Genomic DNA, 24361 nt, shown 5'->3' with positions numbered 1-24361 from the left:
GGTTTGTCCAAACTGCTCCTCTACTAAACCTATTAACAGTACATGTCCGGGGAAAGTTCAGATGAACTCTCCCCCCTCCAGAAGCAAGGGATAGTACCAAAATATGCACACACCGTGAGTGGGAAAGTAAGAGCCTAATACTATCCCCTGCCACGCTATAGCATGTAGCCATGCCAAAAAGGTCCGTGCTGCGTGCTATGATGGGAGAAATAACCTGAAGCAAAAGCAAGGTAAGCACGTTTTTTTTTTTTACTTACCTGCACATAAGCCTACAGGCCACCTTTGGGACACCTCAGACACACATCAGCCATTTTGGTGGCATATGCCCAAGGAGAGAAAAGGGACAGGGAGGTTTTTAAAAAAGGGGATAACATCCAGTGTGTGCAACTGTCGCTGGATCCACCCCCTTTCCTTGACACGTCCCCCCGTCCTGTACCAACATACCCTATTACTCCATTCCATCCCAAAACCACCTCCCAAGTAAGCTTACCTGCACTGGAGCAGGTCACTGGCTGTAGCAGTGGGCTGCTGATGTTGTTGCCTTGCGGCGGCAGCTCAAAAATGGCTATCAGTAGACTGCTCCATGCACCATTGGCAACTGATTTATGGCAACAGGACAGTATCTCTGCATCAGAGACTCTGCATATGAGAATAAAGAGGAACACTGTAAAGTACAGCTTGTATATATAAAATATGACTTTAAAATCTGCATCAAGAAAAGACAGTTTCTGTGACATGTAGATTATGCAAAATTAAGTAAATGTTTGAATATATACAATTTTTTTTCCTGATTCTGACAACCATATGATGATATGCTTGATGCCATATATATGCTTGACACTAATATATAAACACCAAAGCAGGTTTTCTGTATCACTGAAGCCAAATGATGGTTTTTTACTGACATGGCAATTTTGCTGAACTGTGCTGCTCTTAGAAAATATTTTTGCAATATAGTCAGTATTGTTTGCAACCTTTAGAGTATCTTCTCCCTCATTTTTTTTTTCTTTTTGCTGTTTTGGTTGTCCACCCTGCTCTTTTTTTCCGTGCTACCTGAGAGTGTTCTGTCCTGTGCAATGAATTTGCTTCTGCTCTGAACATTGCACCATACCCTTCAGTAAGCAATAGTATTTGGGGAACTTTCCCCCCTGCAGATCACCACAAGAAACTGCTTTCCCAAAGTCTCAGCAAATCCCTATTGTTCTCCAGAGAAAGAATAGTTGGCACATACATTTAATACTATACAACACAATGCCTTCTGGCCTGGGTATTAAAAAAAATACAGTTTTATTATTGTGGAAAGGCCTTAATGAGGAAGAAAAAAATATTTAATAAAATGGATCAAGTGCCTTTGGGAAAAATTAGTACACAATGCCTTCTTGTGAAGTCATTTGAAACAGCAGATTGATGCAGTGATAGACCTTACAGGAAGTATTTAAAAGCACAGATGGCTCAAGTTTACATGTTTACAAAAAGCTAGAAAGGCAGTTAAAGCCTTCAAGTGTGGCATAATTTACTAGAAGGTCATATAGTCAGTGGTTAAGACTGAACCCAAAGACTATTGTAAACATACTTATTAGAGTTTCTGGAGGTTTAATCCCCGTATATTTAATTCTTCTCTGCAATATTAGAGGTAACTGTGTTCATTTCTTAGCGAGAAGAAATCCCTGGAGCATGGAAACAAAAATGTAACTTTTCATTTAAGCGGTTTGGAAATCAAGTGGTTTCCATGTGCTAAAGTCTGTTATGCAACTGCTACTGTTACTATATAATTAGAATAGTTTGGACACTAATTTAGCAAAATGGCTCATGATGGGACCAAAATAAAAATTCCCAGGAAAAAAAAGAAATGATTAGAAGCAAGGTAAAAGGAAGCAGCGGTGAATGAAACATGCAATAGAAGCTTATGCACTATAAAGAGTTATCCAGTGGACCTATAAGGAGGGGTAAATTTAGCTTTCAGCTGACTTCCAAATCCAGGGAGATTGAGGCTGCAGTCCTATGCATGCTTACCTGGAAATAAACCCTATGAACCAGTGGTTCTCAAACTTTTAAGGAGCATTATTCCCTAAGAGAGTCCTTGCAGGGGAGGAACAAGGGCAGCAACACGATCTTCATGATCGTATCACTGAGGGGAGCTTTTACTTACTGTGGCCTTCTGCAAGCAGCAGGAGGTGTGGGGAGCCCCATGTGCAAACAGTGCGTGCAAAACCACTTCCTGTTTGCAGGAGGTGGTCTGCAGCTGCTTTTTCTAAATGTTCCAAGTCTTGGGGAGCCCTGTGGAGAGCTGCGTGGGGCTCTCTGCACCGCCTGCTGCTTGCAGAAGCCCACAGTAAGTAAAAGCACCCCCCCGCCCCCCCTTAGCAATGAGATCCTGGGAATTGTGTCGCTGCCACCCCCTGCCCCTTAAAGGGACAGGGGAAACTTTACACGAACTGGTGCGTCACAACCCACCAGTTTGAGAACCACTGCTATAAACCATAGTGAGACTTACTTCTGAGTAAACATGCATAGGATTGTGCTATGAGGCAAATCGTTTAACATTAGACTTAAAAAAAAAAGAAACAAACAAGAATTCAGATTGCAGACACACAAACACAGACTATGTCTTCTGGGTACCCAGTATCCCTAATCACAGGAAGAATCTCTCCTTGAGTGCAGTCTTTGGCTGCAATTTCACACTTTCCTGAGAGTAAGCCCCATTGAACAAAATACTCTGAGTAGACCTGGTTAGGATTGTAGCCCTTAGTCTCTTTGGACAAATGCTGCAGCAGTCATGGCAGTGTGGAGGCTGAGCAGGGAATGGGGTGGGGCTTGCTCACATGACGGGCTCCTGAGTGAGGACAAAGCATCCATGAGACAAAGAAGGCAACCTTATTTTAGGTGCTCCAACATGTTGCCTTTCACCACAGATCATGTTGTGTGGCCTCCTCAAGCCCTCAGAAGGCCTTCTAAGGGCCTTTAAATGTCACTTGTGTGGTTTTCAGCCAAAAATCGGAAGTGACATTTAAAGGCCTTCCAGGGCCTTCGAAGATCCCTAAAACACCTCGGGGGGGGGGCCCCAGCGGGCGCGGGAGGCATGGGGCAGCACAGCACCAAAGCTGAACTCAAAGAGATCAGGGTGAGGGGAACGCTGAATGTACCTCTACCTCTCTGCTGCCCTGGAAAACATGTTCCCCTGGACCCCCTCCCCCAGATATGCCATTGCTCAATATGCTGAATAGCTGGCTGCAAGTCAGATGTGAACCATATTTCTTTCTGTGCTGATCACACACAGCTCACGCACTAGGAGGAGCACAGATGAACACTCCAGAAAACTAGTGATGGGAGTTCCACATTCCTGGAATAACCAGGGTGGGTGGGGCAAGGTTATTTGGCTTTGGAGTCTGGTCCTACCATTGGTACAAAAACCATGTCTGGAAGTGCTTTTGCTCCACCAACGGAAACAGACAGCAGTTAGTGGGAGGTGTCCTGCACTACCTGGTGTCAATCCCTTTGGTAAGTGCCTGACTAGCATTTACTAAGTATGACTCACCAAAGAAAAATCCGAACAAAACAAGGATGAGGTCATTAAAAAAAAAATTCAATTACTGTAGCAACTAAAATACAATATATCAACAACTCCTGACATGCTTAAAACATCTGGGAGAAAGTATCCTCCCTGTGTGCAGCTTTATAATCTCCAGGACATGCAGTTCTGATAACAGGGATGAGTCTGGGGCCAAGAAGCTGAATATCTTCTTAATCTGGATGTCGCATTAAATGCATTGTACATTAAACCTGATCCTTCCATGTGTAGATGAAGCTTACTGCCTCAAGGCCTAACATTTCATCTTGGCATTGTGATTAGCAGAGTGATCTGTCTTCAATCTCATAGGTTATCAAGGTGTTTTATAGCAGTGGTATTCATCAGGCCACGGGAATTAACAGTTCAGAAGGAGCATCTTGGTGAAATTAGAGAGGATGTCGAGACAGAGGCTGTTTTCAGGCATGGGTGCCATATGTCAATAGGGCCAGAAATCTGAGCTACTATTGGGCCTACCTAAAGAAGTACATTTCTGGAAGATCTCTGGAATATTTGTCAAAGTTTTTCCCATAAAGACAGCATTATTCGGTGTCTTATGCTCTGTGATGGTTTCATCCTTACTGGACACAGATCTGAGACAGGGGAACATTTCTCTGTCCTGTTTCACTCTCTTGGAGTTAGTAGCTGTTGGGACCTGCCTCTCTTTTGTCGGAGAGAACATCTCCATTCAGTTATGAACTCACCAAAATCCATGGTTGTTAAAAACAAAAGCTAGTTCTAGGAAGGCTCATTCCGCAACAACGTATATTTATTAATTTATTATTATTATTATTATTATTATTATTATTATTATTATTATTATTATTATTATAACAGTATTTATATACCGCTTTTCAACAAAAAAGTTCACAAAGCGGTTTACAAAGCAAAAAAACACCAGCAGACAGCCACTAGAAAAGACACTGCTGGGTTGAGGAGGGCCAGTTACTCTCCCCTTGCTAAAAAGAGGAGCACCCACTTGAAAAAGTTCCTACCCAAATCTACCCAATCCCTAAGGTAGCAGTTGCCACACTGTGTGCCGCAGCACCCCAGGGTGCTCTAGTGGACTCATAGGGGCACTGGTTCTCCCAAGCACCACCAACTTGACTGGACTGAGACTGCATGACCTTGCAAGATATCGTATGATCGTATGATGAGGAGGGGAGGGCTTTTTTACTTACCTGGGGGGCAGCACTGGCCTCCTGAAGAGTCCTAGAGGCTTACAGCCCCCTCTGATGTCCTCTGCAGCTTCAGGGAAAACAGGAAGTAGCTTCAGATGAAATAAAGGCTTTGTAAACAATCTACAGAGGAGATCAGAGGGGGCTGCAAGTCTCCAGGACCCTGCAGGAGGCCAGCGCTGCTCCTCAGGTAAGTAACAAAGCCCCTTGGCGGCAGCAGTCCTGCAATCACTTCAGCACTGTCATTGCCTCTGGAGCAGGGCCACTCCCCTTAAGGAGGAATGGCCTGTTTTTGGTTCCCCTGGTGGGTCGTGACCCACCAGTTTGGGAACCACTGCTCTAAACAACTTAAAAATCACATTTGACAAAAGCTATTTCAACTCAAAAGAATTAATAAGGCCTGCCACCTTTCAAAACTGCCAATTCAGGATACAAGGGAAGTGTCTGAATCAAATTAAAGAGATGCGCTTTCAGTTTTCATTTTGACAATACCCTAGGGAAACAACTTCTGCCTGGTTTCTGCCAGTGCTAAATCCATCACAGTGAAATGATGGGGGGGGGGGGGGAGGGGGAATACAGGAAGTTATGAAAATGAATTGTCATTAAATTGTTCTGAAAGGGGTTTCCCCCACCCAAGAACTCAGAGGTAGAAAATGTGGGTGGCTAAAAAAAGAAATAAAAATGTGGCTCTTTTAAAGCATCTCCAAATGGCAAGTGGCACCTGTACAGCAAAAGAGGTATTTGTGCAACAAAGCTCCATTTTTTATAGCTTGATGTACTTTTCAGTGTCATATATACACCTGGAGTAAAGGCAGAAGTCAAAAGGAACCAAAATGATTAGTGGAGTCTAGACTGTGGTAAAGTCAAGTTTGAAGGTGCCATTATTTGCATGTTTCAACATCTGAATCAGAAGATTTAAGGAATCTTGTGGGCTGATTCACCTTGTCACTTTGGGGCTTTTTAAAAAAATGACTTTTTCTGTTGACTTTTTCAAATATGTCAGATATGCTGGTGCTAAGGGGTCAACTGAACCCTTTGCCATGATGTCCTTGAGAAATGATCATTCAGAAAATTTTCCAGCTTTGTAACATTGGACATGGGCCATTGGACATGGGATGAAGTACTAAGATGGTTCCTTAATCAACCGCATATGAACATCACTAAGCTTGGTGTATTTCAGGGATGTGCTCCAGTCAATGAGTCCAAGTCATGAGTTGAGTCACAAGTTGCCAACACCCTGACTCAACTCGTGAGTTGAGCCATCACAACTCGACATGAGCTCATTTATAGAGTATGGAGCTCACTCGACATGAGCTCAACTCACGGCCATCACAACTTGACATGAGCCACTTATAGAGTAACTTTGACTTGAGTTGCGAGTCATTTTGAGAAACAAGTCAAGACAGAAGTTAGGCACAACTTCACAGACCTCATGCAGCAAACAAACAAACAAACAAAAAAAACCTTCCCTCCTTCAATCCACCCCCAGCCCCTATCACCTGGAACCAACCTACACTCCTCCTACCACATCTGCTGCCACTGTCCTGAATGCCAGATCGGCTATAGGCACACAGAAGTAGCGAGAAAAGGAAGCACACGTACACACACACAGATTGTAAGCATACACAAAAAGTGAGTCATTACTTGAGTCAATTTGAGTCATGACTCATTTCTGAGTCACTGGCCCTGAGTTGCAAGTTGGGTCCAAGTTAGTGACATCCATGACCTGAGTTAACAAAAGTCATGAAAAACCAGTGTTTTCAAGACTCAAGTCGAGTTGTCACAATTTGTGCCCATCCCTAGTGTATATGCTCATAGCATGTATTCAGAGAGGGTTCCACAATTCTTATTCAATTGAGGGTGCCATCCTAACTTTTGCAACACTTTTGGGCCGGCCCAATGGACTTGCATTGGGCGCAGTGATATTTAGGATTTCCTAAATATAATGTGATATATAAATATATATATTGATATAATATATATTATATATTATAAATATATAATGTGTGTGTGTGTGTGTGTGTGTATACACACACACACACACATACATACATAAATATATATAAATATATATAAATATATAATAAATATATAATCACATTATAAATATATAATGTGATTCCTAAATATATATGTGAATATAAACCTCACATTTATATAACATCTTTCCTGCAAGGAGCTTAGGGCAGTGTACTTGGCTCCTTCTGTTCCTTTTATGGCAACAACAAACTTATGAGGTAGGATAGGCCCAAAAGATTGCGACTGGCCCCAGGACACCTAGTAAGCTTCATGGATGAGAAAGAATTTGAACTCTGATCTTCCTGGTTCAAGTCTACAGTAGTAGCTTGCCACCCCATCAATGAAATCACATGAATCCAGGAGGCAAGGAGTACGTCCATGCAATTGTTTCTTGGTCTTGGTGCCTGGAGCACTCCAACTGAGCAGCAGCCAAAGTCAAGCTCAAAAGCTGGAAAGGGAGAAGCAGAGCAAGTCCATTCTGCTGCAATTTTGGGTGCTCCAGGCATCGTGGCTAGGTAGTATCCAAGGTCTCCACTTTGTTTTCCTGCTTTCAACAGGGAAAGGGAGGCTGGCAAAGAGGTTTCCAGTTCACCTCTGTATGCCAAGGTACTCTGAGTGCCTTTGCAACTCAGTGGACAAACAACATTTGGCTTTCCTCAAAGTCCTAATGCTGGGAATTTCGATTGCTGTTCAACTGCCAGGACAATCCCTGCAAACCAGTTGCGGGGGTCACCAGGATTCTGTGACTTTGAGCTTTTGGGGGAAGGCAATCCACGCCACAGTCCTGTCCCCCCTTGCTTGCAACTAAACTGCTCAAAGCGAGGCTGCCTGCTTCTTCTGATTTGGAAAAAGCGACCAGCCTCACTCTGAGAGGTGCATGGTCATGCCAAAAATGACAGCAGGGGCAAGCAGTAGAACCTTACCCCCCTCACATCCATTCTTAGTGTGGTTTCTTGGAGTGAGGCTGCCTGCTTTGGAAGAAGTGGTCATCTTTTCCCAAGTGGTGCTTGACTGCACCGAGAATGGCTGCAACTGCATTCTGGAAGTAATTGTGTTGCCATTATCACATCACTGCAATTACTTCCGGGTTGGGGGGGGGGCAGCAGGTCAACCTGTGCACCCTGGGGCAGCACTCCAGTCAGCTATGACACTGCTGCCCACCTCTGCAGTTTGAGATGGGGAAGAAGGCTGGGAATGGTCACACTCATCAGATGATGGGATCAGATCACCCACTGTGGTCAACACGACTAGAGTAAATGTGGAAGCCTGTTTAGAATACCGCTTTTGAAGTTGACATAGATGTAAATGGAAAGTGGCTCAGAAGGTCCAACACAGATACTTTTAGGTCGCAATCCAAAGGTGCCCTTGGGCTGACACAAGTCCCTTGCACCGGCCCAGCACTTTTACAAAAGTGCTGTAAACAATTTGTTTACAACATTGAGTCTGCATGAGTTTGGTGAGTTTTCATCGGCTGAGCAAAGCCAGTGCAGGGGTGTGGAGGTCATGTGGGGAGGATGGGGAGGAGGGGGGAGGGAGGTGTTTCGGGGTGGGAGGAGGGCACTCAGTGGGCATTCCCGGGGCAGGCAGGGAGCAGGAGGCAGGGCCAGGATCTGGCCCTTTTGCCAGATCCTAGCCCTGTTCTTGGGCGGCCGGGGCAGTCCTGGGCTGCTTGGATTTGCACCACCTCTTTAGGTGGTGCAAATCTGAGTAGTCCCCACTGGAACTGCTGTGGCTTTCCTCAGGATAAGGGGAAAAGCCTCCCCTTGCCTCAGGCTCACCCACAGGCAGCCTGAAACTTGTGCAGGATACAGCAGAGGTCTGCTGGCCTGCTTGTTCCAATGCAAGTTAGAATTGGGCTGTTAATTTCAGATAAATGAGTTTTCAAAAATGAAGGAATTATTTAGAAGGAACTTGAAAGAGAGAGTCAAGATGGTTAAATCACTTCAGAGCACTTGGGGGTTATTTAAAACCAAGGTAATCAACACTGATATATAACATATCACATAGTTTAGGGAAGGTATAGACAAGTCTCAAAGGATGCCAGCCTGGTTAGTGAACAGGATCAAGGAAGCTATAAAAGATGTCCTTTGAGAAATGGAAGACTTGCCCCAAATGAGAAAGTAAAAAGCACAAATTCTGGCAAAACAAACGCACAGAGAAAACTTTGAAGGAAACTGACTGCTAAGCATATTTGCCAAGTAAGCTCCGGTTATTGAAATTGTTCCAAATACATTCAAACTACTGAAAAGACTAAAAGTCAAAAATGCATTCAGCAACTGCAGAAAACTGTTTTTCCCCGTGAGGAACATGTGCTGTCAAGAGATGAGATAAAGAAGATGACCTCTGTAGCCAGTTTTCTTCTTTTCATACTATACTATATGTTAATAAATATACTCTGCACATATTATCCTGACATTGTGGAGAAGGAGTGAAGATTGGATTCAGGTTTTTAGCTCGAAAGTCCAACTAGTTCAGTATCTTTTGCCAGGTGGCCAGCTAGATGGCTTCAGGAAGCTCCTAAGTAGGCATCAAGGCAACAGTCCTCCCTCTTTGCTTGCCCTCCAGAAACTGGTATGCAGTGGTAGCCAGTTTTTAAAACTGCAGGCTCTATTTAGATATCATGGCCAATACTGGACGAGAGGCCTCTCCTCCTCCATGAATTTGTTTAATCCCCTTTGAAAGACTAAAAGCCCTCAGGGAAGGGACTTGTCCTCTGTATAAAGTATCATAAGGTTGAAGGCATTGTAATAATGGTCTATATATATGCAGTAGAATGAGGTAGTAAACTACTGAGGTGGTAGAGAGGTTGGTACCACTTTCAGACTGCTGGTAATGGATTCTATTTTTATTGTTCTTCCTGTACCAAGCTTCCTGTAAGGGGGGGGGGCAGGACCAAATCACAGTCCATCAGGGAGAAAGATTCTTCTGTCCAAGACTATTACCTGCTGTTCTGGGATTCTGACTGCAGAACGTTTTTCTTTATGTAGGGATGGCCTGTATCCATAATCTCAATGGACACAGCCGATCCCAGAGCTGGTCCCTCTATCAGGCCAACTGCAGCTGTTGCATCAGGCAGCAGATTGGTGGAGAGGTGCTCTTCTCTGTCCACCTTCTTGCCTCCACTGTTCCTCTACTGTTCTACTCCCAGGACTGGGTATGAATAAAGGGACAGAGAGGACGAGGAAATGCGGAGAGGAGAGGAGAGTGCTGAGCTAGAACATTGGAGAGTGGATCAGAGACTGGCACATCATTGGGTGAGGGAAGGCAGCATTAGGTATACCACTGTAGGCTTCGGGAGACCTTGGGCTGGCCCTGGCCCATCCTACCATCTCATGTCTTGTCCACCTCATTCTGCTGCTTTTGAAGGCCAGGGCCAGATAAGGAACCACCAGCGCATTTTGTGGATGTGAATTTCAAAAGCTAATTATACATTCTGTGAACATGGGCTCTCTTTTGTCTGAAAGTTCCTGGGTGAACTAGTGTTATCAAAAAGGGAGAAGAAAATGCTATCTGCTTTCTCCACATCACATATAAAGCAACAAGAAACCTCCTGCTTTTGTCTGTTGATAATTCAACAGCTCCTCTGCTGTCTCTTGCATAGCTACATTGCTGCAAAGACATTCTGGAATCATGTTTTTATTTTCTCTCTCAGGAGTGCTTTCCCATGGGTATGATTTCCTCCACAGCTCTTCTCTCCTGCCTGCCTAACTCGAATCCTTCCTTGATGCAGGAGTTGGCTAAAGGAAGAATTTGATTATCTACAAGCTTTTAAGTACCTACGTTCTTTCCTGTCCACAACATCCGTGTCCCAAGGGGTTGCGTTCTAAAGGGATCAGGCGAGGGTCTATAAATCATGATCAAATACATCGTCACCACAGTGTGCAATTCATTTGGAGGCGAGGGAGGGAGGGAGCGAGGGAAAGAAAGAAATCTGAGGAAAGACAGGATAAAAGCACCTTCCTGAAAGATTGAGTGTAGATCAGAGATTACCTGTCAACTTGAGCCCCTGGCACACTATCTCAGGCACACAAGCAACAACTAGTAGTCCTGTGAAACTGCTTTATTCATCATGCTTAGATGTCTCCTGTAAGGAGTTACTTAAAAAAAAATGCCTTGGTTCCATTTATCTGAGAAGGGGGAAAGGTAACACACAGTGAACCCCTAAGGGTTATTATTATGACTATTTCCATAAAATTCTACTGAACACACTTGCCTTGAATTAAAATGTTCCTGGGATGAAAGCAATTAAGTGATTTGAAGCGAGGTGTCTGTGCTTCAGGTCTTTAGAAATTCTATACTCTCCATTTGCAAAAGTATGTCAGAAGAACAAGCAAAGGCCTCAGATTTTTGTCAAAGGGGAAAAAGAACCATGACACAGGAGCGGAAGCCTGTTGTGAGGCTTTGCCGCCTGCAAACCTTTCTGAAACTTGCTTATGTCAGGCCTGCTTTGCGATATGAGAGAATTCACTGTTCAAAGAGAGCAATTTATAAAACATACATCAAAGACTCACTATCCCAAGTATCAGGCCCTAAACTTATTATCCATAATTGTGAGCTAATATTGCAGTAGACCAGGGGTGCCCAAACCCCGGCCCTGGGGCCACTTGCGGCCCTTGAGGCCTCTCAATGTGGCCCTCAGGGAGTCCCCAGTCTCCAATGAGTCTCTGGCCCTCCAACGATTTGTTGGAGCCCGTACTGGCCCGATGCAATTGCTCTCAGTGTGAGGTCGAATGTTTGACCTCTCGTGTGAGCTGTGGGATGAGGGCTCCCTCCACTGCTTGTTGTTTCACATCTGTGATGCAGTAGCAGCAGCAAAGGAAAGGCCAGCCTTGCCTTGAGCTATTGCAAGACCTTCATTCATTCATCTAAGTTCATCTTTAGTATATTCATTTATGTAATTGTATGTAAATTTATTCAAATTAAAAGTGTAAATTAATTCTTCCCCCCCCCAGCCCCTGACACAGTGTCAGAGAGATGATGTGGCCCTCCTGCTAAAAACTTTGGACACCCCTGCAGTAGACAGACATTAATATCTTCTGTAGCAAAGACTGCCTGAAAAGGCTTTCTTCATGCTAACAGTCTCGTAAGACTAATTATGTCCATTTTACACATGAGAAACTGAGGTAGCATCAGGGATCTGCTGCATGGCTGAGCAGCAGTCTAACCTAAACCAAAGCCCAGCTCTCTCTCCAGGAATTCCAAAAGCCTTGATTATCCAAATGGCAAAGGGATCATTTGCCCTAAGTGTCAGCATTTACATGGAGAACCATCACTCCCAAGCATCCCTCATGTTGCTTTTATATTGCCAGTCCTAAGAGGGAAATGTGTAGCAAGCAACCCTAACATAAGCCCTAAGGCACTTAGTCAGCCACCCATAGAATGGGGCCTGGAAGAACCCTGTCTTCCAGGTTCTGAAAATCTCTCTCCAATTTTCCTTGCCTGCTTCATCCAAGCCAGAACCTCTGAGAGGAATTTTATCAGGGGGTACAAAGTTTCTCTTGGGCCCCTTTACAAAGGGGGAGGGGTGAAACGGAGCAGGGGGTGGTGGTGACAGGTGAGCAGAATGGGGGCAAGGAAGGGTGAAACAGGGTGGGGGGCGGCGGGAGACAACTGGACAAGTCTTTGGCGCCCAGGTCTACCCACCCATGTGGCATCAGCACTTAGTTATAGTAATATGGAAAACCAAACACACTCGTGTCTCTCTAAAATTTTTAAATACAGAAAATCATGCAGAAAGTTACCATCATCACTTTTAGGCTCACACTAGAATAGAAAGTGTCCTATGCGTACCAAAACTTGCTTCTGCAGCAGCTGAAGCCCCGCAACGTGGTTGCACCCTCACAAGGAACAGAGGGTGGAAAGATTGGAGATGATGGTTTCATGCCTGAGGAAGAAGAGGGCAAAGGCCTTATCCCAGGGCCTAGGAGAGGGGGGTAAAGGGGGTAATTTGTACCCGGGCCCAGGGTCAAAAAGGGGGCCCAGGAGCCAAAGGAGGGGGCCCAGAAATTTCCTGGGATCTTATATTTTCCTGTCTAAGACTTATTGCCCGCACGGGATGCTGGGGATACTACCACAAGTGTGTGGCTGCAGCTACTGGCAAGCCATATATGCTGGGCTGAGGAATGCATACATGGCACTCCTTAACACAGTGTCAGATCTGGGAGGAACTGGCCTGCTACAGTAGCTCTTTGGCTTGTGGCTCTACTTACCATGAAGGAGTGTATAGGAGCTCAGGGGCACAGCTGCAAGACTACAGCTGCTGCAGAAGCAAGTTTTGGTACACACAGGATACTTTCCATTTTAGTGCGACACTAAATATGATGATGCTAATTTTCTGCATGATTTTCCCCATTTAAAAGATTTTAGAGAGACTTAGCAGTGTGTTTGGTTTTCCATGTTACTGTATCTAGCTGCTGATGCCACGCAGGTGGGCTCCAAAGACTTTTCCAGCTATTGCCACCCTCCCCACCCTGTTTTGCCCCTTCCAGCACCCATTCTGCTCACCCATCACCACCCTCCTCTGCTCTGTTTCACACTTCCCCTTTTGTAAAGGGGCCCAAAAGAAACTTTGCACCCCCTGAGAAAAATTCCTCTCAGAGGCCCCTGCCTTATCCCATGTTAGCATTACCACCTTGTGCCACCATTACTAGGTTTCATCCAGGGTGAAAATTAAGTATGTCATTAACTGGTAAGAAACCACAATACTGAAGGGGAGGGAGAAAATATGGCAGCAACACTTATTTCCATTTGCACAATAGCTTATATTTAGCAACTGAAATTGCCAAGCTTGGGTCCAAAGATGAAAAAACATCATCAAAACATTTGGGTCCAAAGGTGAAAAAACATTGAGGTGTTTCATCTTTATGGACAAAGCATATTGGTCTATATTTGAAGATTTCTCTTAAAAAGGCAGTAGTAATTATACTAGACATCACATCATTTCTTTTTTTACCATTACTGTCTTTAAAAGGGATTAGCAGAATTATGAAGGTAAAGTCCATCACAGGTTACAAGCCCCAAGTGATGGTTACAAGCTGTGATGGTTACATAGGTTACAAGCCCCAAGGTTACAAGTGATGACTATTTTAGAGGTAACCCATCTCTGAATGCCTGATGCAAGTGAGTGGCAAAAGGATACAGGTGCCTTGTTGTCCTGAGTGCTCCCCAAGGTATCTGATGGGCCACTGTGAGATACAGGCAGCTGGACTAGATGGACTCTTGGCCTGATCCAGCTGGGCTATTCTTGTCTAAGGCCTGGTACTCATTGCATTAGTAACCCTTATTAATCTAGGCTGTACAATTTTAAATTTTAGTGGGGGGGGGGGGCTTACATGACTGATGGCCCAATCCTATCCCCCATGTACAGCAGAAGATCTTGCAATCTGCTGCCTTAAGTCCATTTAAGATTATGCAAAAGGCGCACCACTCTTAGACACTCTGTAGCCACCAGCCTGAATTGGCTGGAGGCTCCGCATGGAGGTGGCTCAAGCAGCAATGGTGCAAGCCGGATCCTATCCCCTCTGAGGGCAGCTTCCCTGCCCCCTTTCTCTCTTCGCACTTGCACTAGTGAAATTGCTAGCACAGGTCCAAGGAGATTCATTGCAGAGTGGGAAGCTTATGGAGGTGTAAGGCGATTTAAATCCCCTTTCCTCTCAGCAGCATCCTGATCCAAATATCCCCCACTGGATACAGCATGCCCATTTTTGGTGCAATTGCACCGGGGGGCGGGGCGGGGGGAGAAGGATAGGGCTGTTAACGTGTTACGTGGATTGTGCACATTCAAGGGTCTTAAATCCCTCTTCTGTGAAGGAACTTATTTTAGAAAGTTCTGAAGAAGGGGGCGAACAAGCATCAGAATAACAACATTATTAACTCACAGAAAGAATCATCAATATTGCACAAAATCAGTGATGTTGATGTTGGCATCTGGCAGAAAGACCGAGATCAAAGGTATTTTTGCAACTGCTAAAACTGTTTCTTATTAGTTTGTTTGCAGACCTTTAATGTAAGATTACATTCACCAGCTTACTACTGAAGCAATATTGTTGAACTGGTCAGTAGGCCTTTTATCGTCGGTAAGTATGCTCTCATTTATTTAGCTGCTACTTTGGAAAGTTGAGGCAATCATTTCCTGCCGAAATGAGGAAGTTCTCTCCTTTCTTAAAGAGTTCATATTTTAAGGTATGAGAGGAGTTAGGGTTATTTATTGATTTGTAAACATTCCAGTTCAGGATGACTGGAAGAGGCCGTGTAATTGTAAAATGTGCAGAAAGGAAATAGTCGGTGAACATACTTTAGAGAAAGAAAAACATCCCAAAAAGGAAGCCATTTGATACTTTCAAGGCACACTGACGTCAATGTTCACACCGTGGTGTTGTTGACCACTTTGAGGTAAATATCTGCACCTCAAGTCTGCACAAAGTTATCACTTTGTGGTGATGTTTTGCAATATCTGCCCTAGAAAATACATGTTCCCCTAACCAAGGGAAAAGCACAAGACACTTCCATGCACCAGGGTTTTCATTTCTCCCCACACATCTCTAATTTCTGGCTTATCTAGTGATCATGAGGCAGTAGAGAAGACCAGTCACAATGTGAAAGGTCTTTCCATCTGTTCTCTGGGATCTTGATGAATCAACTCATGTACTGGGAACCAATGTATAAGAAAACTTAGCGTTTATCATGTGGTCATCTTGACAAACAACCATATAAATCACGTCAGCATCATGTGATGATCCCCACAATCAAGGTAGAGGGCTGAAAAGGAGGGGCTTGCACAAGGCCATCTACTCAGTGGCGTCACTAGGGGGTGTGGGGCGTGTGGGCCTCACTGGGTGACACGCTGGGGGGGTGACGTGCCCTGGGGGGATGACGTACTAAAATCGTGGCTTTAGGTGCTACCCTGTCATGCCATACACCATTGGCTGCAGAATGTCCAGGGAATGCAATGCAAAACCCAGAGTGAAATAGCCCCTTTCCTTTAAATGTTATGGGCAAAAAACTGGAAAGAAAAAAATGCATGGAGGCCTATGGAAAGTGAAAGTGAGCCGTATCGTTTGTTTACTTGCAAGTAGGCATACTTGCCATAGACCATCGGAAAAGAGGAATCCAACGACACCAGAGTGGTCCCAATCCAATGAATGCAGCTCCCAAAAAACACCCGAGAAAGAGGTCCCTCACTCCCAGCTTCGAGTCTACTGAGCCCTATGGAAAGTTAAGTAGCCTCACAGTCGCGTTTACTCCCGAGTAGGCAGACGTGCCTTGGCTGGTGGTCAGGCCAGGCAAAGGGGAATGTGAGGACACCAGAATGGTCCTGATCCGATGGAACTGGAGCGCAACAAATGCTCCAGAAGTCAGCCTCCCCCCCACCACTAAAAAGGACAAAAAAAGAGGCTTGAACTGGTAAGGGGAACATTTTCTATTTTGCACTTGTAAAGCCAGGAGGGTCTTTATCTTGATCTGCTTGAAACAGAAGAACTTTAAACTGGGCACTGGGGAGTGCTGAAAATCTCATAGATTCTTTTTTTTTGGGGGGGGGGTGTTATTGCAGGCAGGCTACAGAGAAAATTCATTGGTGGAACTGGCTCCCCCTTATTTAATTATTTTTTATTTTAATTTAATTATTTATAATTATTTATTTTAATTTGCTTGATGATGTCACTTCTGACCATGACATCACTTCCAATGTGTCCTGGACAGATTGTCATTCTAAAAAGTGGGTCCCGGTGCTAAAAGTTTGAGAACTGCTGCAATAAGGTGTTAGTAAGTTGACACGGGTGTGTGTGTGTGACTCTACAAGTTTTCAAAATCACTAAAATCAGAGTTTGGAGGAATAATACCATCATGTTATATATCAATCAATGCATAATGTCATGCAGAATGCAATGAAACAAACCACATTGAAATATCTGTGTTCTAACAAAAGGTACAGCCAAAAAACCAGTGGGTGTGGGGCGATGGTATATCACCACGCCCACCACCTGGGGCGTTGCCCCACCCACTATATGGGGTGACGCACAGGCCTCCCCCACCAGGTGACGCGAATCCTAGTGACGCCACTGATCTACTGAATTCTTGATGGAGGTAACAAGGAAGGTGGAGAGACTCCCTGAGTCAGGGCTCAGGGTCTTTTGGCCCTAATGCTATGTTGTGTAATAGGAGAAAACACGAACGGAGTCCTTTTATCCATCTGCTTGCTGTGAGATTCACTTTGTTCCCAGCATGTGACATTGGGAGCTCAGAAGAAGTCAAATTGTGTACTTTTATCCTAGAGACTAGCACAAGAGGTAGCCTTTGAACTCTCTTCCCCAACTTTACAGTGCATTCTAATAAGTGGATGTGGTGAAATATTAGTCTTTGGGGGCAGCACACTACTTGTTCTTCACGTGAGTGGGTGGAACTGGAGCCAGGCAAGATATTTAGGGTGTGGGAAGCAGATGCGAAAGGACTGGAGAAAGCACTTAAATAATCATTATTCAGATCCTTTAGGTCAAATTCAGATGTATACCTGCAGATTCTACACAGGCAGCTGGATCTCCATCTCCATGCAGCTGGTTGGTGATGGGCTGTAGGGAGCAGAAAATGAAAGGTGGAGTTAGTTTTTGGAAGGGGAGCCAGAACTGGGGGAAAAGGTTTTTGAGAAGAACTCTACCTTCTACATGCTGCCATCACTATTTATTCACATGTTTGTCGTGCAAACTCCTTCCAGTGTTCCAGTGCTTTTGTGGAACATTTTTTTCCTCACAATAGGCTTAATAAGGAAGTAAAGAAGGCAAACAAAGGACATCAATCATTGCAGGCATTTACATTTGGCAGGCAAGGGTTTGGAAAGAATTACTCCAGCCTTTGAAAATTGGTGTTGTTACAACGTCCAGCATGAAGCCTCTATTGCTAAAGTACACTAGTTAATAAGACCTTAAATTGAAACCATGTTGGTTTAGAGGTAATAAAGCATGTTTGGAACAAGCACTTGCTTAAAATGAAAGCATTCTTTAGGCCACAAATGGCGATACAGAGAAGCACAAGCCTTGCTCTTTGCTTGTTCGACCTTCCTAGAAAGCAAAAGCAGTCCTACAAATGACTCTGAGGTCTGAGAGACGTTCAGAAGCTTGCTTCAGATAAGATCAAGGCATCAGCTTGTGTTGATCAATACAGATTCCATGAGCATTACGTTGTTCATCAGCAAAAAAAAACCACCACCAGATTTTGCAAGCAGATAGATAAGTCCACAAGTCACTTGGTCAAACCTGTGAGCCTTTATGATGTGTAGATGAGGGTAATGTGTTGAACAACCAGGTGAGGCAGAACTCACCACCTCCCCTTCCTGTTAAGCCCCTCACATGGTGCTTTAAAAATAAATCAGGAAGGGATTCTAAAATCCCACCTGCTTTAATCACTGGTAAAGAAATACCTTTTTAATGGTAACAGAATGTATAGAATTACAAGGACTTTGGCTCTGCATCATCCTTGAGGTACAAAAATGTAGCACTTTAGGTCTTATCACAATCTAACATTTATCGGAATGATGCCCTGGTTTCTAGCAACCAATTAGATTTGTCAGCTTCTTAAGTAGACTCCAAGTTTAGTTATTATGTACTATAATATCCACCAGTGTTTCTCAAACTGTGTGTCGCAAACCAATTTCAGGTGGGTTCCCATTCATTTCAATATTTTATTTTTAATATATTAGACTTGATGTTACTATTGTATGTGACATTTGGGGAAATGTTACACATCTGTACTTTTAACAGGCTACTATCTATATGCTTTTAACAATGATAGTAAATAGAACTTACTCCTAGGTAAGTGTGGGTAGGACTGCAGCCTAGGATTGTTAAAAATTTTCCTGCTTGACGGTGTCACTTCTGGTCATGACGTCACTTCTGGTGGGTCCTGACAGATTCTCATTCTAAAAAGCGGATCCTTGTGCTAAAAGTTTGCGAACCACTGATATACACATTTCTTCTCCTTTGTGGAAGTGGGTGGAAGGTTGGATTATGCCAGCCAGTCCTATTGCTTGGTGTACATTGACATCCATGCATTGGGCATCATGTATGCATAGGAGACAACAGGAGATTATGTATTGGTTGCACTATCTGTACATTTCAATTTTATGCTGTACAGATAATGGACCGCTAACAGTTCTGGACTGCTGTCTGGAGGCTTTTGGGAGCTGGATGTGGGCGAACAAGCTGAAATTGAATCCTGATAAGACAGAGGTTCTCTTGGTCCAGAAGTCCAAGACTCAGGTATTGGACTACTGTCCTGCTCTGAATGGGGTTGCACTCCCTCTGAAGGAGCAGGTCCGCAGCTTGGGGATGATCCTGGATCCGCATCTGCTCCTGGATTCCCAGGTGGCAGCTGTGGCCAGGGGAGCCTTTGCTCAGCTTCAGCTGATTTGCCAGCTGCAACCATACCTGAGTTGTTCAGACCTGGCCACAGTGACGCAGATTGTGTCTGTTGTCTTGTGTGCTCCCTGGGGCATTTGTTGGGCCGCTGTGAGATACGGGAAGCTGGACTAGATGGGCCTTTGGCCTGATCCAGCGGGGCCCTTCTTATGTTCTAATGGCCAGCTTCTCTCCTTCAGGTGGGGCAGCATCGGCATGAGGGCACAATTCCTCTCTCATTGAGGCAAATGATAGCAGGTAAGTGTGGGCACAGCTTATTTTTAAAAAGTGGGCATATGCAGGAGGATAATGACTATTCACTTTCTCCCTTACTGAAGTGGGCAGCAACAGCATGTCATAGTGAAATGGTGAAACCCATAGTGAAATGGGTTGTAGTAGAGAAGCCACAAGCAAGGAAAGAAAGAGAGCTAGAAGGTTGGTAAGCATCCCAGCTATTAAAGAGCTTCTACTTAGAGCAAGTAGCTCAGGGTGGCTTGGCACCCAAGAAGGCAGAGATTACAGAGGAAGGCACAGGAATGTTGGTAACACACCAGATATAAACAGGGAAACAAATGTGCAGAACCTACCAAAGTAGAACAGAGTGTGAGACACAAACTGGTAGGCTGGAGGCAGCCAGAAAAGTAACAGGCAGTGGAACGGACACTCCAGATACAGCAGGGTTTCCACTTTCAGTGTGTGCTTGTTACAACAGATTAGAACAGTGTTTCTCAATCAGTGGTATGGGTACCACCAGTGGTACTTGAGGTGGCGTCTGGTGGTACTCATGGGACCCCTGGAACCTGCCTCCTGGCAGCAAGACCAGGAACATGACACAACAAACAGTGGTAGGAGGCTTTTTCCACGTTCGAAAAAGTCCTCCCACAGTGTCCATCCTGACCTCTTACTGGTGTTTGTTGCATTACATCTGGCCTCCCAACCAAGAAGTAATTGGCAATGATCTCATTGCCAGTTACTTCAGGTGGCACTTCAAATAGATGGATCATGTGAAGTGGGATGGTGGAGGACAAACATTGAGAAATGCTGGATTTGAAGAAAGGGAGACAAGATAGTGGGGTTGGTGAACAAAGATGTGGTAGAACAAGAGAGGGAGGTTGGGAACACACACCAGAACTGTGGAGGAAGAGCTGGGAGCAGGGGAGGGGGTGAACAGAAGTAGAAATGCCTACCCTGGATTTTGCAATGGGCCTCTTGACCTAAGTTACACACCAATTAATCTTCAGGAACACCAGGTCTAGGAAGTGCAGGGGGACACACACAAATATGCAGCATCATTGCATAAAATCATTCTGAAGTCAAGAGGAAGTTAAGGTGAAGGTAATGCTTCCTGACCTCACTCTAGGAGAAAGAGTAGGACAAAAAATGGGAGACTTTAACCTCCAGGAGACTCACAGCCCAATCCTAACCTGCCTTGGAGCAGGCAGGCTGGTGGGCTTGTCCCACATCCAAGGCAGGACTGGGGATGAAAGTAGCTCAGCCCAGGGCGAAGGGAATAATTTCCCCTTAACCTGGGTAAAGCAGCAGCAGCCCCAATGTGCTACTTGTATCTGCACCACCTCTGGAGGTGGCAAAGATCTAAGCCGCCCAGAACTGCCTGGGAATGGGGTTAGGATCCGGTACAACACTTACCCCCTGCCCGTCCTCAGGCCTGCCCGCTACCCACCGCCCCCCCCGTCCAGAAACGTCTCACTCCCACCCTCCCCACTCCCCCCAGACCCCCATGTCGGCCTAACTTGCCCGGCATGGGCTTACCTCTTGCCCTGGCTGAACGGGGCTTGGGAATAAAATTGAGGAGGGAAGCATTATGGTCCTATTTACATTGCGTGAAGTTTAGCTACCGGGACAGATCTGGTAAGAAGATTCTGCAAATATATATTCTTATGGACCCTGATCTTTAAATTGGCCTGACTTGAAACTCTGTCAAGTTATGGGAAATATAGCATTTACTACAACGTTACTTTCTAAAAATATTCCTGAAGTCCTCAGACAACAATGCTTTGTTCCCAGCTTTTCAAGAGGGGCATCTGGTTAGCAGGAAGGAACGATGGGGTGAATTCACAATTGGGGGAGATCAAAGTACAAACTCCTCTAGTTCAGAAAACTTCATTTTGGGTCAGGTCCAAGCCCTTACAGATCTGGGTATGGTCTGAAATGGAGTTAGCTGGCACTTTCTGCCAGCCCTCCCACACACACACACACACCCCACACACACACAGAGCAAAAAAAAAAAAACATATTTGAGAAGGGGGAGGGAATTACTGGTGTCAGGGAGGGCTTGCTAGGCAGGAGAGGCATAATTTCCTGTTGGGCAGCATGGGATTTCTAATGGTCTCTGCCTTCTGAACTGAATTCTCATGGAATTTAATTTAGGAATGTACATTCTTCCCAAGTTTACTTTGGTTCCCTCTTCCTCCCCTCTGCTCTGTTGCTTCCTGTGAAGTGGTTTCAGATTACGAGATCCTCAAGGTAGGGACCAATTTGTTCTTGTTTCTCTGAAAAAAAACTATATGCCAATGAACACAACAGTAATATTTGTGGCAGAGAGGCTATTTGCCTGAAGCAAGGCTTCCATGCAGGCGGGGCATTGACACAGCTATCAGCAGCTTCAGAAAGTGGAGCCCCAACAGTGGAGGTGACATAGAGAACTCCCGTGTGGAGGCACTGAATTGGGACCTTTATGTGAGCCTCCTTCCAGCCCCTGCAACCCTGCATGGAATCCTTTACACAGGAACCTGAATCTGTAGCTCCTGGGGGCTGCCACAACAATGCAACCTGTCATCCCTGTAATGTAGCAGAATGCATGTATTTCAGAAGTGGCACCACCACCTTAAAAAAATTTTATGCTTATATTTTTATTGTATTTGGATACTTATATTTGTACTTTGAATGCCCGAGAGGGAGATAATGTAGGATGTAATTGTGTAAACAAATAAACAAGCAAACAAACAAACAAGGTAACAGTAGTAGGGACCAGAGCAGGTCTCAAGCACAGGGCCTTCCTTACTACAGCGGGGAGGGAGTTCATAGGACCCTGGGTGGCATTCTTCCAGGGGGTGGCAATGGCACCCTAGTCATGGCTGCTGGGGTCCTGCCCACCTCGTTCACCCCTGTGCCCCCTCTGAACACAATCGGAGCTGAGCTCCAGTTGCAGCCGGAGCGTGTTCTGAGACCTTCAGGAGGCCTTAGAATGTCACTTCCGGTTTTTGGGGAAAACTGACTAAACGTTCTAACACCTTCTAACACTCTCCAAACATGACTGGAGCATAGCTCTGGTTTGGAGGGATGGGGGCAGCCCTGGGAAGTTTGCCCCAAAGAAGGGGGATGGCCCAGGTCAGGGGGTAGCTCTGGAAGGTGTGCCCCAGCTGTGCCACTGCCTAAGTAGACTACATTCCCTTCCAGATTATTTCAGCTCCACTGAACTAAGTCTTGAATTAGTAAGTTGCAGTGATGGAGAAGCAAACTTCTGCAGACACTTGAGAGACTGACATGCCAGAAACCTGTTGACATGCCAAAGACCACTGAAGAAAACAGTCATGTCCTTTACTAATCAAGCACTCCATGACACATCCTTTCGGAGATGGTATCAGCTAATGGCATCTGGAAGACACTTTGAACATACCATTGCACTTCAGAGATGAAAGCAAATGCACAATGTGTGAAGCACCAAAAGGAAGTCCAGGCCAAGTCTACAGTGCATGCTGGAACTTGACAACCTGTAACTGAAGACAACAGCTTTGTCCATAGTCAGAAAGCACTGGCTTGATAGGGCTGCACCGATTGAAGTAGGCTGCTGTCTACAAAGCTCCCCAACATTATAAACAAAGTATCTGTGATACAAAATCAAATACTGACCAGAAAATTAAACCACATTTAAAAAATGGTTCTTTTCAGGATTCCACCATTGCCACAGGAAGTCCTTTGCAGCGTTCCTCTGCAGCCCCTTCCTCCACAGGACAGGGAAAAGTAATGCTCCAAACCACCATGGTCTTGCCTCCTACAGGGTGCAACTGCATGGACACTCTTCCTCACAAACAGATGCTGTTGTCAAGTCTTTGCTACTCTCTGTACTTCTCCCCACATGCAGCTTTCCCACGTGTGAGGACATCATGCAGACCCCAAGGGATGCCTGCCTGCAATGACCAGTGCAAGCCCATCTGTTGCTTGGCAAGGTTGTTGGCCCGCTTGTTCCAGTCAGGCCCCTGTGGCTTTGCAGACTATATGACAAGTAGTGAACGAACTGGTTCAGGAAGACCTCCCTAGAGAACTTGTTACTTGGCTGTTTGTTGGATCACTCGCAACAGCACAACAGCCTTGTTGGAAAGCGATTGTTAGCAACTCTGCATGCGCGTTTCTCTTTCAGATGCTGTTCTATCACTTATATAGGTCAATAAAAACACACTCTTTCCTCTTTGTTCCATTCTTTCCACCCTTTGTTAGTAGTACAAGTACAGCCTGTACTTGGATTTCGGACCCGTGGTTTTGACTAATTGTGAATCCCGAACTTGCAGCTGGACCCACTAAATGGTTGGCAACCTTCAGTCTCGAAAGACTATGGTATAAGTCTACAGCACCCGGTATTCCCAGGCAGTCTCCCATCCAAGTACTAACCAGGCCTGACCCTGCTTAGCTTCCAAGATCAGACGAGATTGGGCATGTGCAGGGTAAAGATCTCCCAGATGTTCCAGTCACATCTAGGTGGCTTTCTGAGGCCTGTAGAGGCCTTATGTGGCTTCTAATGACTTCAGAATGCCCTCCATTTTGAGGCCTCCATTAGAGGCTGCATGCAAATGGAACAAGGTTCCTGTCACACCTGGGAGTTTGTTAGTGGGTCCATTTGTGGATTCAGAACCTGTGGTTAGTCAAAACTGCAGGTTCTGAATTTGCAGATAAACAGACGGTCATGTACTGCTAACAAAGGGGAAACAAGGGTCCAGGAATGGATCCCCCGTGGATACTGAGACTCCACTGGTACATACTTAGGGTATTATTCTACCCTAATTATTTCTTAGCTGACCTCAGCTGGGATTCTGCAGTAATCATGATTCCCCTGTTCTCTACTGTCATGGCGTACATCAAACAGTGGTAGGAAAACAGGAAGGGAAGCATGTGGACAGCCATGCTGCCAGTTCCCAACGATGAAGCAAAGAGCATTGGGTGTGCATGGGCATAGCTAACTGGGTGCTCTGCTGCAGTAG

At 45.1% G+C, this 24361-nt stretch overlaps 1 pseudogene; it reads right to left on the bottom strand.

Annotated features, from left to right (window-relative positions):
* Nucleotides 1-23725: 23725 nt before the first annotated feature.
* LOC136637514 (5S ribosomal RNA) lies at nt 23726-23844 on the bottom strand (annotated as a pseudogene).
* Between the last annotated feature and the right edge of the window lie 517 nt (nt 23845-24361).

Source organism: Tiliqua scincoides, chromosome 1, assembly GCF_035046505.1.
Source record: "Tiliqua scincoides isolate rTilSci1 chromosome 1, rTilSci1.hap2, whole genome shotgun sequence".
NCBI lineage: Eukaryota > Metazoa > Chordata > Lepidosauria > Squamata > Scincidae > Tiliqua > Tiliqua scincoides.
The sequence above is the reverse complement of the archived record's forward strand: the minus strand, read 5'-3'. Positions and strand labels throughout refer to the sequence as shown.